A 12,684-nucleotide genomic window follows, 5' to 3' on the forward strand; every position below is an offset into this window, starting at 1 on the left:
AAATGTGATTTGAATGAATGTTCATTGATTGGCAGCCCTCTCAGTTCAAATGGATTAGACATCTATCACCGCCAATGGTAGCCTCATAAGGATAATCAATACAGAAAGGTGATGAATAGTGAGCCATCTTCTGTGATATTGGGGCAACTGTCCACCATAGGAGCAGGCACATCAGAATAATGACCAAGAATGACCGAGGCAACTCAAATAAGGCCACCAAAATAAAACGAATCAAATTCCTTAATAAAATCCATATTTTCTGCTCCTCCCAGTTCTTATAGCACGTAGCAAAACACCCGCCAGCTGTGTGAAGACAATGCTGGCCCACTCAAGTTTGTCTCCAGTCAGCACATTTACTTTCGTATTCCACATACGCCCTTCGGTCACTGCTCTCTCACGTAGTTTCTCTGCCTTGTTAGCGGCAAACAATGCACTATCTTCTATTCATCTTGATGAAAATAATGAGAAACACGTGTTTGGCTGTTGTAAATTTGGCAAGCACTTCATAACTCAGGCCTGTGCCGCTTCCACCTTCGCTGTTGAAACTCACTGGGAAACTTTACGTAAGAGACTCCCGCAGGACTCGGTTGTCCCTGTTCCCTGATGCTCTTAAGGCCAGGACAGAGAGAGCTGCTAGTTGTTAGCAGGAAATTTACAAGCCAGCAAAGAGCTGGAAGCTGAGCCGCCAGAACGCCAGCTGTGAATGCATTCATAGGTTTGAGAATTGGCTCTGGTGCAACGGACCACTGAAAGACATTTTGGGTGGAGCTCCAAATTCTAGACAGCCGCTATACATCAAAACAGTCCAGTACATTCTGTCCTGTCAAGTGTGTAGACACACTAATAAATGTCCACAAAGGTTTTACAATGATCCCTCATTTTTCACAGTTAATGGGGACCCCCGGGGACACGCGTGATAATCGAAAATCCATGAAGTAGAGACCATATTTACATGAAAAATTATATATAAATATGCACAGTACTGTATATTTTTATTATATTATGCATATACATGATATACTGTATGTATATATTTTCCCCAAGTGGAAGCTTCCATGATCCTAATGACTTTGATCATTAAAAAAAAATTTATACAGTACTGTGCAAAAGTTATATATATATATATATATATATATATATATATATATATATATATATATATATATATATGTAGAGTATTAGAATTAGTAGAATTGTAGAGACGAGAGATTACCAGCTGCATTGAGTGACCTTAATGAATCACTTAAGCATGACAACCTATTTAGATGTGTTTCAACTGAGTGTAAACTTTTTTTTGGGTCACCCTGTATATATATATATATATATATTGAACATATATTTTGGGGGTGTTCAATGTATTTATTCAGATTTAGCATTGGAAAGAGATACAAATTAATGTTTTTCCCCTTTTTTCCCCCAAAGTATAATAAAATGTATAAATAAATAAAAGTTTTAAACATGTTACTTGTCCATCAAATTATTTTTGAAAAAGAATAATGTAGCAAAGTGCTTGTCTTTATTAAATGCTTCATTGAGTGTGTCCACTTAAATCCACTCATGCTGCTGAGACCAACCTCTCGTCCCTTACACAATGAGTTGCCATAGCACACTACCGCTAGTGTCAGAGCCATATAAAGAGAGTCGCGACACTCTCTGTTCTCGCCGCGGGTGGTCACGTGGTTCATGTAGGGCGTGAATAGTTCCAAACACAAGCAGCACTATCGTGGTTTGCAATGGAACTGACAGCGGTAATTGCGACATTTATGGAAAAATGGATCAAATCACGTATCTAAGTACTTGTTCGATTATGTCATTGCATTATGACATATATCTAAGGGCTAGTTTTACATTTGGAGTGGTCAGGCGACAATTGAGAACTATGTAAACTAACACAGAAGGGAACTTTCTTATGTTATGGAGTGAATGTGTCATGTTAATGTTAGCATGAGCACGGGAAATCGACTTTTACATGGAAATACTAGATGACTGAGGTTTTTCATTTTTCACCACTAAAATACTGTTAAACCAGAAAATGTCTAGATTTCCTTGAATCACCTACCTGTGGTAATATTTTAAAGATGACCCCATGTATAACATATTTTGTTTCCTAGTTCTAAGTGGTAGTTTAAAGTTTGTTTTCTCGTATTGACATATAAAAACATTTGTTTCCCCCAAAAATTTGGGTTTGTTGTCACGGCTTTTAAATTGTATTTTCCACTTTTCTTTCCTGTTGCACTTTCTAATGCTTACATATATGTGTGTGTACATTTTCCATTTTATAGACTTAGTTTGACCTGAAACACAAACAAATGACATTTAAAAGTGCAAAACAACTAAATTTTGAATATAGCCTCTAATTTTAGCAAAACCAAACCTGTACCTCTTTAGAGGCATTTTTCATTTTGGACCCAAGCAACACAAAATGATTACAAGACAGGAAAAACATTTTATGATTTTCCTCAACATGGTGTAATGTATAACAATAACAACTTATTACTTTTGATAAAGAAAATCACAATATTTATTGAAAAATTGGTGAAATTGGTGTCATGGTTCATTGTTTACACCTAACATTTTATAGATCAGTGGCCTGTGATGGTTTGTGTGCAGCATGGTTTCCCAAAGGACCAAGAGCAGCAGAAAAAAATGGATGACAATGGTCAGTCGTCAAAATATGAAAAAAATGCTTTTTTTTTTTGTTTGTTTGTTGCTATTTAAAAAATGGGCTTAGTGCGCACAGCCAGCAGTCACCATCAGCAGGCACCAGCAGCAGCATGATATCCATCCATCCATCATCTTCCACTTGCTCTGAGGTCCGGTCGCGGGGGCAGCAGCTTTAACAGGGAAGCCCAGACTTCCCTCTCCCCAGCCACTTCATCCAGCTCCTCCGGCGAGGTCCCAAGGCGTTCCCAGGCCAGCCGAGACACAGTCTCTCCAGCGTGTCCTGGGTCGTGACTATAGGTTAGGGTAGGAACGTAGACCGACAGCAGCATGATGTGGATCATGAAAAAGTAACCTAAAATAATAATATACATTAGTTTTTTTTTTTAATTATAATTGTGTATTATTTGTTGACATCACTTTTCAATCTATACACATCTCTAAAATATAATAATGTCGAACATTTTGGTGTAAAGAATACAGGTTGTCATACATTGACTTGGTACTCTTTCATGAGGGGGATACCTTACTTCAAAGCTTACAAAATGGAGCTAATAAGCCGGTCGTCGACCAGTACTCACAAATACAGATGAGTGTGTACGTCACAAAGGCCCTCTGAAAGAGTTAACCACTTAAAAGAGGTAGGGACAATGAATTTACCCCTGACGATACATTCTTAGTTAGCAGACTCAGCTTAAAAAGTAGCAGAACATCGCTCGTCAACCAAGATAAAATATATGTATAATTACGCTACGCATCTACAAATAAAGCTCAACATATACATCATAAAGCGCCGCTGATAGAATACAGACTGTTGAAAATTCAAAAGGGATCGTTTTTTTCACCAACTTACCTCCGAATATACCTTACTGCCAGCCATTCGTATGGATGCGGTCCGCTCTCGTCGAAGCCATGTTTGGAACTACACGAGGCTCCGTAACCCGGAAGTAAAATCGTATAATGGATCTCTATGGGAGTGTCGTAACCCTCTTTCTAAGGCCCTGGCTAGTGTATAACAAGCTAAACGATGATTGACAGATCTGCTGCTTTGGAGATCTACCAAGCTTATCTGGCAAGATCAAAGCAGCACCCCTGTCACTCATCGTTAACTTTAACAAGCAAACGCCAACTGCCTGCTGAGCAAGAAAAGCAGCAGGAGGGAGAGTGACAGGCTGTATGTGAGCGGAATGGGACATCTCTATAAAATACTGGGTTTATTCATTTATTTATCTTAACTGAAAAAGATCTGCAATGGAGTGAGGGCGCGAAGTTTGAAGCTCGAAGGAGTGAGAGATCACTGTACACTCTTTTCTTATCTTTTCTTTTCTTCTCCAAAATTGTGTATACTGTAGTGTTGACAACCACTTTTGGCAGCGGACATCGATTAAGATCAGTTGTTTTCGGCAGCCCTTTTAATTTTCATTTTAGCGTTAGTCTTTTGGATTAAAATATTTATTAGTCTTACTCCTATTTTAGTCATTTCAAAATGTTCTTATCTATGTCTAGTCGACGACTTCTCGAAATGTTTTCGTCTGTAAAATTCAAGTTTGAGTCTCAAAATAGTTTTCCAACAATTTCGAAGGAACATTGGCAGACGAGCACATATTCTAGCGTCTACAAGAACAATGCTAAATGGAAAATATGACAGAAACTATGTCACATTTTCATCTCGTTGACGTTTTGTCAAATGAAAACTGGCATTCATCTCGTTATGTTTTAGCCTCCCAAAAGACAATTTTTAGCTTGTCATCGTCACGTCATCCTCATGAAAAAAAATTGTTCGTCGAAGAAATATTTTCGTTATTATCATGGTTGACAAAAACAACAATGTTTCTGGTACAGAGATGTTCGAAACTGTAATGATACCATCATTTGAAAAAATTTATATAAAATCAAAACAGGCTTTTTATTGTAATTTGCATTAAATGACTTTCCTGAAGAGGAAAGGCTTCTGTCATCATCGTGATTTTAATTGCTCTGCGTCACCTCTGCTATCAGATCAACTAGAACTTACTGTATATCACTGACGTAACTCACTGTTTGCAACGACAACAGTAAGTGGTAAACTGGCACTGAAATTTTAGTTTTTATTCAGTCTGGTTACTAAGGTTACGTCAGAAACACTACGCAACTGGCACCGTCTTTTGGTACCCTAAAACCTTGTTCGAGCTGTGTTTCCTTTAGAGTTCAACTAAGGTAGCTCTATATATTATTTCTTCTTTCCTCAGCAGTGAGAACTAAATTTGGGAACCACAATGAGAGTAAATGTCCAGAACCGCGCGTACTGTTGTTGGCCCACTATTATGTCCATGCGAACATAAATTTTTCTCCTGTTATAAGTATGATGAATGATTGCTGGCACATTTTCTGGTACTGTTTTCCGGTATGCCTCATATGTTTGAGTTGTAAATAGTAATTGCCTCAGAACACTGTTGCCAATTTTGCAACATTTCCATCCCGAAAGTAAAAAAATAGCAATATTATTTGGATATTTCCTTGCAAACAAGTACAAACCCTGATGGTTGAGAGAGTGGAATTTTTGGTAAAATATAAAGAAAAAACAAAACTATTCTTTGGAAATCATTTTACTGTACTGAATTGAATATTATTATAAGACCAGCTTCTTTATTCAAAATCCAAATAGATACAAATATTACATTCCAAAAAAGCTGTGAAGGGCATGTTTATCACTGTGTTGCATTAATCTTTCTTTAAATAATACTCAACTGGAATAGCACTCTTGAGAGAGCAGACTTCTGCCTAAGCAGTCAAATTCAATGCATTGTCATACCTGGCAGTGTGGGCACTTTAAGTACGAAACAAGTTTTAGCAAAATTCCTTTTCCGCCCTGCGTCAATTTTGACCTTTGACCTCATAACCCCAAATTTTTACATTACATGACAAACATATACTGCAAGCTTGATAGCAATCCCTTTATTGTTCTGGAGTTGTCGCGGAATTCATTATCTGACCTTTGACCTCATTACTCCAAAATGTAATCACTTTTTCAGTTTCGTATTGCATACCTATCCTGTAAGTTTAATAATAATCCCTTACTCTGTTTTAGAGTTATTTTAACACAAACATAAAAAGTTACAGATATATGAAATAAGAATTTAGAATGTTAGACTGACACTAATCGTTAAAATCTATTATTGACACTCTTTAATTATGAGCCACAGTGTAGTGGCGAAAAGAATGCGGAGTGCCCCCCCCTCCCCCCCCAAAAAAAATGTATGAATTGCAGTTTAGTGTTGCTCTAAAACTTGTATTGTATGATCAGCAGTATTATGTGTTCCTATTTGGAGAAAGCTGCGAACAGGTAGGTGTTAAGGGGGGAAAGAAAGGAAGGAGGCAGACAGAAGAGGAGAAGAACAAACAACAAATACATTATTCCATGCCTATGCTACCTATGAATCTTCCACCGTTTTGTGGAACGTATTATAGGCATTAAATGCAAAATGAGAATTATTGCACGGTTTTGAATTTTGCATTATAGTTTAGTTTGATCTTTTTTGGACCCCCCCCCCGCCCCGACATTCATTAAGTTTAATACATTTTTTAGATTGCATTGTTAGTTTTATATTTTTCTAGGAATGATAGTTTCAGTTTAGTGTTTCTTAATTTTAGCCTTACGATTAGGGTTTTTCCTAATTGGGTTATTTATCAGGTGCAGGATTCAAAAGAACAACATAAAGTTCTGAAAAAGAGCATCTAATAAAAATGTATTCAGTCCATTTAAATTATGTCATTTTTAAAGATGTCAACAAGGGGACAAGTGTCTTTAATTTCAATGCATTTTACATTTAAGAAACTTAGAACACAGTTTCAGATAGTTCTCATTCGTTTTTATTTGTTATAAAACCCTTGACCCCTATCTGTACAAGCCTAAAATAACAGTAAGAATTGATGCAACTTGGAAAAAACGCAAGGGGTTTACATCAGTGAGATAAGCCCACACTAAGTACGAGGCAGTAGTAATAGTCACATTGAGACCATGTAAGTTTGAGTCTTATGCAACTTAGTGCTTCAGAAAATTGGGGGAATCCAAGACTGGAGCATGGAGGGAACTTTAAGAATATACAATGGAGGCCCACCGTGCTGTCATCTCAATGGAGTTTGAAAGACTGACAGGCAGACAACGAAGTGAGGAATGGCGACAGAAAACAGTTTAGCTTATCACAGCTGTGATAACTCAAGTGGTTTGTATTGAATGACTTATATGGTCATTTGAGCTGTAGAGCTTGTTGAGAGTAGCAGACGCGCTATGTTGCTCCACTCCTGGATTTGGGACTTTTTGCGGGCAAACTAAGAGGCAAGAAGAAACTAATAGAATAGTTAAAAAAAAAAAAAAAGAAAGAAAGAAAGACAACCAATTAATTGGCTGCCAGCCATTGACTGAGCTACACTGATGGCCAAAAGTATTGGCACACCAGCAATTCAGATAAAGCTCAATTTCTCCTAGAAAATGATTGCAATTACAAATGCTTTGGTAGTAATACAGTGGGGCAAATAAGTATTTAGTCAACCACCAATTATGCAAGTTCTCCTACTTGAAAAGATTAGAGAGGCCTGTAATTGTCACCATGGGTTAACCTCAAACACGAGAGACAGAATGTGGAAAAAAAAAACTGAAAATCACATTGTTTGATTTTTAAAGAATTTATTTCCAAATTAGAGTGGAAAACAAGTATTTGGTCACCTACAAACAAGCAAGATTTCTGCCTGTCAAAGAGGTCTAACTTCTTATAACAAGGTCTAACAAGGCTCCACTCGTTACCTGTATTAATGGCACCTGTTTTAACTCATTATCGGTATAAAAGACACCACAACCTCAGTCAGTCACACTCCAAACTCCACTATGGCCAAGAACAAAAAGCTATTGAAGGACACCAGAGACAAAATTGTAGACCTGCACCAGGCTGGGAAGACTCAATCTGGAATAGGTAAAACGCTTGGTGTAAAGAAATCAACTGGGGGAGCAATTATTAGAAAATGGAAGACATACAAAACCACTGATAATCTCCCTCGATCTGGGGCTCACCCCGTGGCATCAAAATGATAACAAGAACGGTGAGCAAAAATCCCAGAACCTCACGGGGGGACCTAGTGAATGACCTGCAGAGAGCTAGGACCACGGTAACAAAGGCTACTATCAGTAACACAATGCGCCGCCAGGGAATCAAATCCTGCACTGCCAGATGTGTCCCCCTGCTGAAGCCAGTACACGTCCAGGCCCATCTGCGGTTCGCTAGAAAGCATTTGGATGATCCAGAAGTCATACAAGCCGCCGTCAGCGGCACTGATTTTGTTTCTGGCCAAAATGGACTCAGCCGAGACCGAGAGACTAAGGGCCGCACTGGGCGCCCAAGGAGCCCGACTCAAAAAGCAGGAAGAAAACCTTCATGCACTCAGTCAGGCAGTTGAGCAACTTTCCCGGGAACAGCACAGAGGGCAAAAAAACGTGGCTCTTCAGATCCAGCAGCTGGCTCAATCCCTGCAGCTGACACTGAGTCGCCTTGAACCAGCATCGGCCGACACCACATCTGCCGCTGCTTCACCCCCTGTCCCTCCCGCACCTCCTTCGCTGGATCCTGGAAACAGTCACGCTTCGCTCCCCCACCTAGCAGCTCCTGACAAGTTCTCGGGGGAAAAGGGTGACTGCCGCACCTTCCTTTTTCAATGCGACCTTCACTTTAGACTCATGCCTCATGTTTATGAAACTGACGCTGCCAAGTTAGCTTTTATGTTCTCTCATCTATCGGGCCGAGCAGCCTCAGTAGAGGACTTCACTTTGGCACTCCCAAGAGTGTTCGATCGGGCAGCCCCAACAAGGGAGGCAGTGTGGGCTCTGGAGAATCTGCGGCAGGGTAGGCTCAGTGTGGCTGACTATGCCATCAAGTTTTGGGCTGCCGCGGCAGGTAGTGGTTGGAACGATGCAGCGTTGCGTGACTCATTCCGTCGAGGCCTTTCTGAGACTATTAAGGACCATCTGGCACCGTATGAGAACCCAGCAGACCTAGATTCCTTGGTGGATTTGGCCTCAAGAATGGACTTTCGTCTTCCAGAATGAGAGAAGGAAAGGCGTCACACCACGCTCACATGCCAGGACCCTCGCCCACAAACGCTCGAGGCCAAACCACCCTCTACTGCAGCCGAGGAGCCCATGCAGATTGGCTGCACCAGACTCACCCAGGAGGAGAGACAGCGGCATCTGCGAGCAAGGCTTTGTTTCTATTGTGGACAGGAGGGACATCAGCGTGCGTCATGCCCGGTAATAATGTCACGTTTGTTTAGGTCTCCTCCAATCAGAGTCTTAACCCACAACGCTACTAATTATCTGCGGCGAACCCCCACAGTCGTCACATTAAAGTTGCAAGCATGCAGACACGAATTCAACGCACTCTTAGATTCGGGAGCAGATGAGAACTTGATAGACCGTTCGCTAGTCAACAGCTTACACCTGACCACGGTCCCTCTTGCCACCGCAGTCATGACGCGCGCCCTGACAGGGAGGGACCTGGTACAAATCACCCCTAGAACAGAGACCATAACCATGATCATAGGCAACCATGTGGAAAGATTGGCGTTTGATGTAATCAGTTCACCTATGCACCCATTAGTCCTCGGCTTCCCCTGGTTAAGGAAACACAGCCCAACTGTGAACTGGTCTACGGGGCAGATTACTGCATGGGGAAGGGAGTGATAAGGGGTGTCTGGTCGATGCGGTTCGTCTTGAATCCAGTTCTGAGACATTGGATGGGCCAAGTAAATGTGAAAGCTGGCCCAATGTTCCCTCGTGCTACCATCACCTGCGTGAAGTGTTTAGTAAGGCTAAAGCTATGTCGCTACCGCCTCACCATGAGTTCAACTGCCCGATTGACCTTGTTCCTGGGTCACCCATACCTAGGGGCGTATGTATTCACTTTTCCACAAAGAAACAACAGACATGGACACTTACATTAAAGACTCATTAAAATCCGGGATTTTAATCTTCGCCAGCAGGTGCGGGGTTTTTCTTTGTTGACAACTAAGATGGTTGTCTGCGTCCATGTATCGACTACAGTCCACTGAATGCTATAACAATTAAAAACCCTTTGATGTCAACTGCGTTTGAACACCTCCAGGGGGCGCGAATTTTCACAAAGCTCAACCTGCGAAACGCATACCATCTGGTCAGAATCCGAGAGGGTGACGAGTGGAAGACAGGGTTCAACACACCATCTGGTCATTTTGAATACCTTGTAATGCCATTCGGGCTTGCTAATGCTCCAGCGGTTTTTCAGAACATGATAAACACTGTATTACGAGATTACCTAAACCGCTTTGTTTTCGTATGTTTGGATGACATCTTGATATATTTCCAGTCTCTCGACGAACACATTCACCATGTCACGCAAGTTCTCTGAACCCTGTTAGAAAACAAGCTGTATGTGAAGGCAGAAAAGAGCGAGTTCCATGTTCACACAGTCAGCTTTCTTGGTCACATAATTTCACCTGGCAAAATGGAGATGGACCCCTCTAAAGTGAGCGCAGTTCGGGATTGGCCCGTGCCCACCAATAGGAGGAAGGTGCAGCAATTCCTGGGTTTTGCTAATTTTTATAGAAAGTTTATCCGTAATTTCAGCAGCGTAGCAGCCCCACTGCATGCTCTCACGTCGCTAACTACGCCATTCAGATGGATGCCCCCGGCCGCCAAGGCCTTCCGCCGTCTCAAAGAGGCATTTGTCTCAGCACCAGTGCTCACCATACCAGAACCGCAGCGTAAATACGTGGAGGAGGTTGATGCCTCGAACGTGGGTCTTGGTGCAATCCTCTCTCAGCGGTCCGGGAAGGACAACCGCCTCCACCCGTGTGCCTTCCTATCTCAGAAAATGACACCAGCTGAGCAAAACTACAATGTTGGTGACAAGGAGTTGCTTGTGGTCAAAGTGGCACTGGAGGAATGGAGGCACTGGTTGGAGGGGGCTCCTCTTCCCTTCATCGTGTGGACTGACCACAAGAACCTGGAGTACATCCGTAAAGCCAAAAGACTGAATCCCAGGCAGGCCAGGTGGTCATTGTTTTTTAGTCGTTTCAACTTTGTTCTGTCTTACAGACCCGGCTCTAAGAATGGGAAGCCGGATGTCCTCTCACGCCTCCATGACCTGACACCTATGGCCAAAGACCCTGAACCCATCCTTCCACCATCCCGTGTGATCGGAGCGGTGTCTTGGCCTATAGAAGACCAGGTAAAACGCGAACTCGGTGTGAGCCCGGTACCCAAGGGTTGCCCCCCTGGACGACTGTGTGTACCCAATGGTATGAGGTCGCAGGTCATTCATTGGGCTCACACCTCACTGCTTACTTGTCATCCTGGTTCCCAAAGAACTGCTTATTTTCTGGAGCAGCATTTTTGGTGGCCTGGCCTGCGGCGTGATGTCAAAGAGTATGTTGCAGCCTGCACAGTGTATGCTCGCAACAAGACGTCAACAAAGCGAGCCTACGGACTACTACAACCTCTTCCAGTGCCCAGCAGGCCATGGTCGCACATCTCTGTTGACTTTGTCACAGGTTTGCCCCCTTCCAAGCGGAATACAGTAATCATGACTGTCGTAGACCGGTTTTCAAAAATGGTCCATTTTGTCCCCCTGTCTAAGTTACCTTCGGCCAAGGAGACAGCTCAGGTGCTTCTCAGTCATGTGGTGCGGATCCATGGAATACCAACAGACATCGTCTCAGACAGAGGCCCCCAGTTCACATCCAAGTTCTGGAAGGAGTTCTGTTCCCTCCTGGGGGCCTCGGTCAGCCTAACATCTGGCTACCACCCGGAGTCAAACGGTCAGACAGAACGTATCAACCAGGACCTGGAAACCGGCCTCCGCTGCCTGGTGTCACAGAACCCCACCTCCTGGAGTGAGCACTTGTTGTGGGTGGAGTATGCCCACAATTCTCTGCCTACAGTTGCCACTGGTCTTTCCCCTTTCCACTGCGTCCTGAGCTTCCAGCCTCCCACATTCCCCAGCTGCGAGAGGGAGGTGCGGGTGCCATCTGCGCATGCTATGGTCAGGAGATGTCGGCGGGTGTGGGGGGGCGGCTTCCAAGGTCTTGATGCAGGGGGTCGCCTGCATGAAGGCTGCAGCGGAACGGCGGCGGCGTCTGGCACCGGGATACAAACCTGGGCAGCGTGTATGGCTCTCTACCAAGGATCTACCTTTGCGAGTAGATGCGAAAAAGCTTGCGCCGAGGTTTGTGGGACCCTTCCCCATTTCAAAGGTCATTAACCCTGTCTCTGTCCGCCTTCGCCTGCCCAGGTCTCTCCGCGTTCACCCAACTTTCCACGTTAGCCGACTCAAGCCCGTGTGTGAGAGCTCCTTGGTGCCACCTGTCGCGCCCCCTCCACCGCCGAGAATGGTGGACAGCGGTCCGGTCTACACCGTCAGAAAGCTCTTGGCTGCCCACAACCGCGGCAGGGGCCGTCAGTTCTTGGTGGACTAGGAGGGATATGAGCCTGAGGAGAGATCATGGGTACCGGCCAGCTACATCGTGGACAAGACCTCATCAAGGATTTCGACCGTGCTTCCTCTTCTCGGCGTGGTCCGTCAGGAGCCGGACCTAGTGGGGGGGTACTGTTACAAGCCGCCGTCAGCGGCATTGATTTTGTCTTTCCATATCCTGTTTTATTTTGGTAGGTTACTTTGTTCACTTAAGTCAGCTTTGTCTTTCTCCCCTAATCACCCACTGTGAAGCATGGGGGTGAAAACATGCTTTGGGGCTGTTTTTCTGCAAAGGGACCAGGACGACTGATCTGTGTAAAGGAAAGAATGCATGGGGCCATGTATCGAGAGATTTTGAGTTGGAACCTCCTTCCATCAGCAAAGGCATTGACGATCAGACGTGGCTGGGTCTTTCAGCATGACAAGGATCCCAAACACACAGCCAGGGCAACAAAGGAGTGGCTTCGTAATAAGCATTTCAAGGTCCTGGAGTGGCCTAGCCAGTCTCCAGGTCTCAACCCCATAGAAAATCTGTGGAGGGAGTTGA

This window comes from Corythoichthys intestinalis, chromosome 3, assembly GCF_030265065.1.
Source record: "Corythoichthys intestinalis isolate RoL2023-P3 chromosome 3, ASM3026506v1, whole genome shotgun sequence".
NCBI lineage: Eukaryota > Metazoa > Chordata > Actinopteri > Syngnathiformes > Syngnathidae > Corythoichthys > Corythoichthys intestinalis.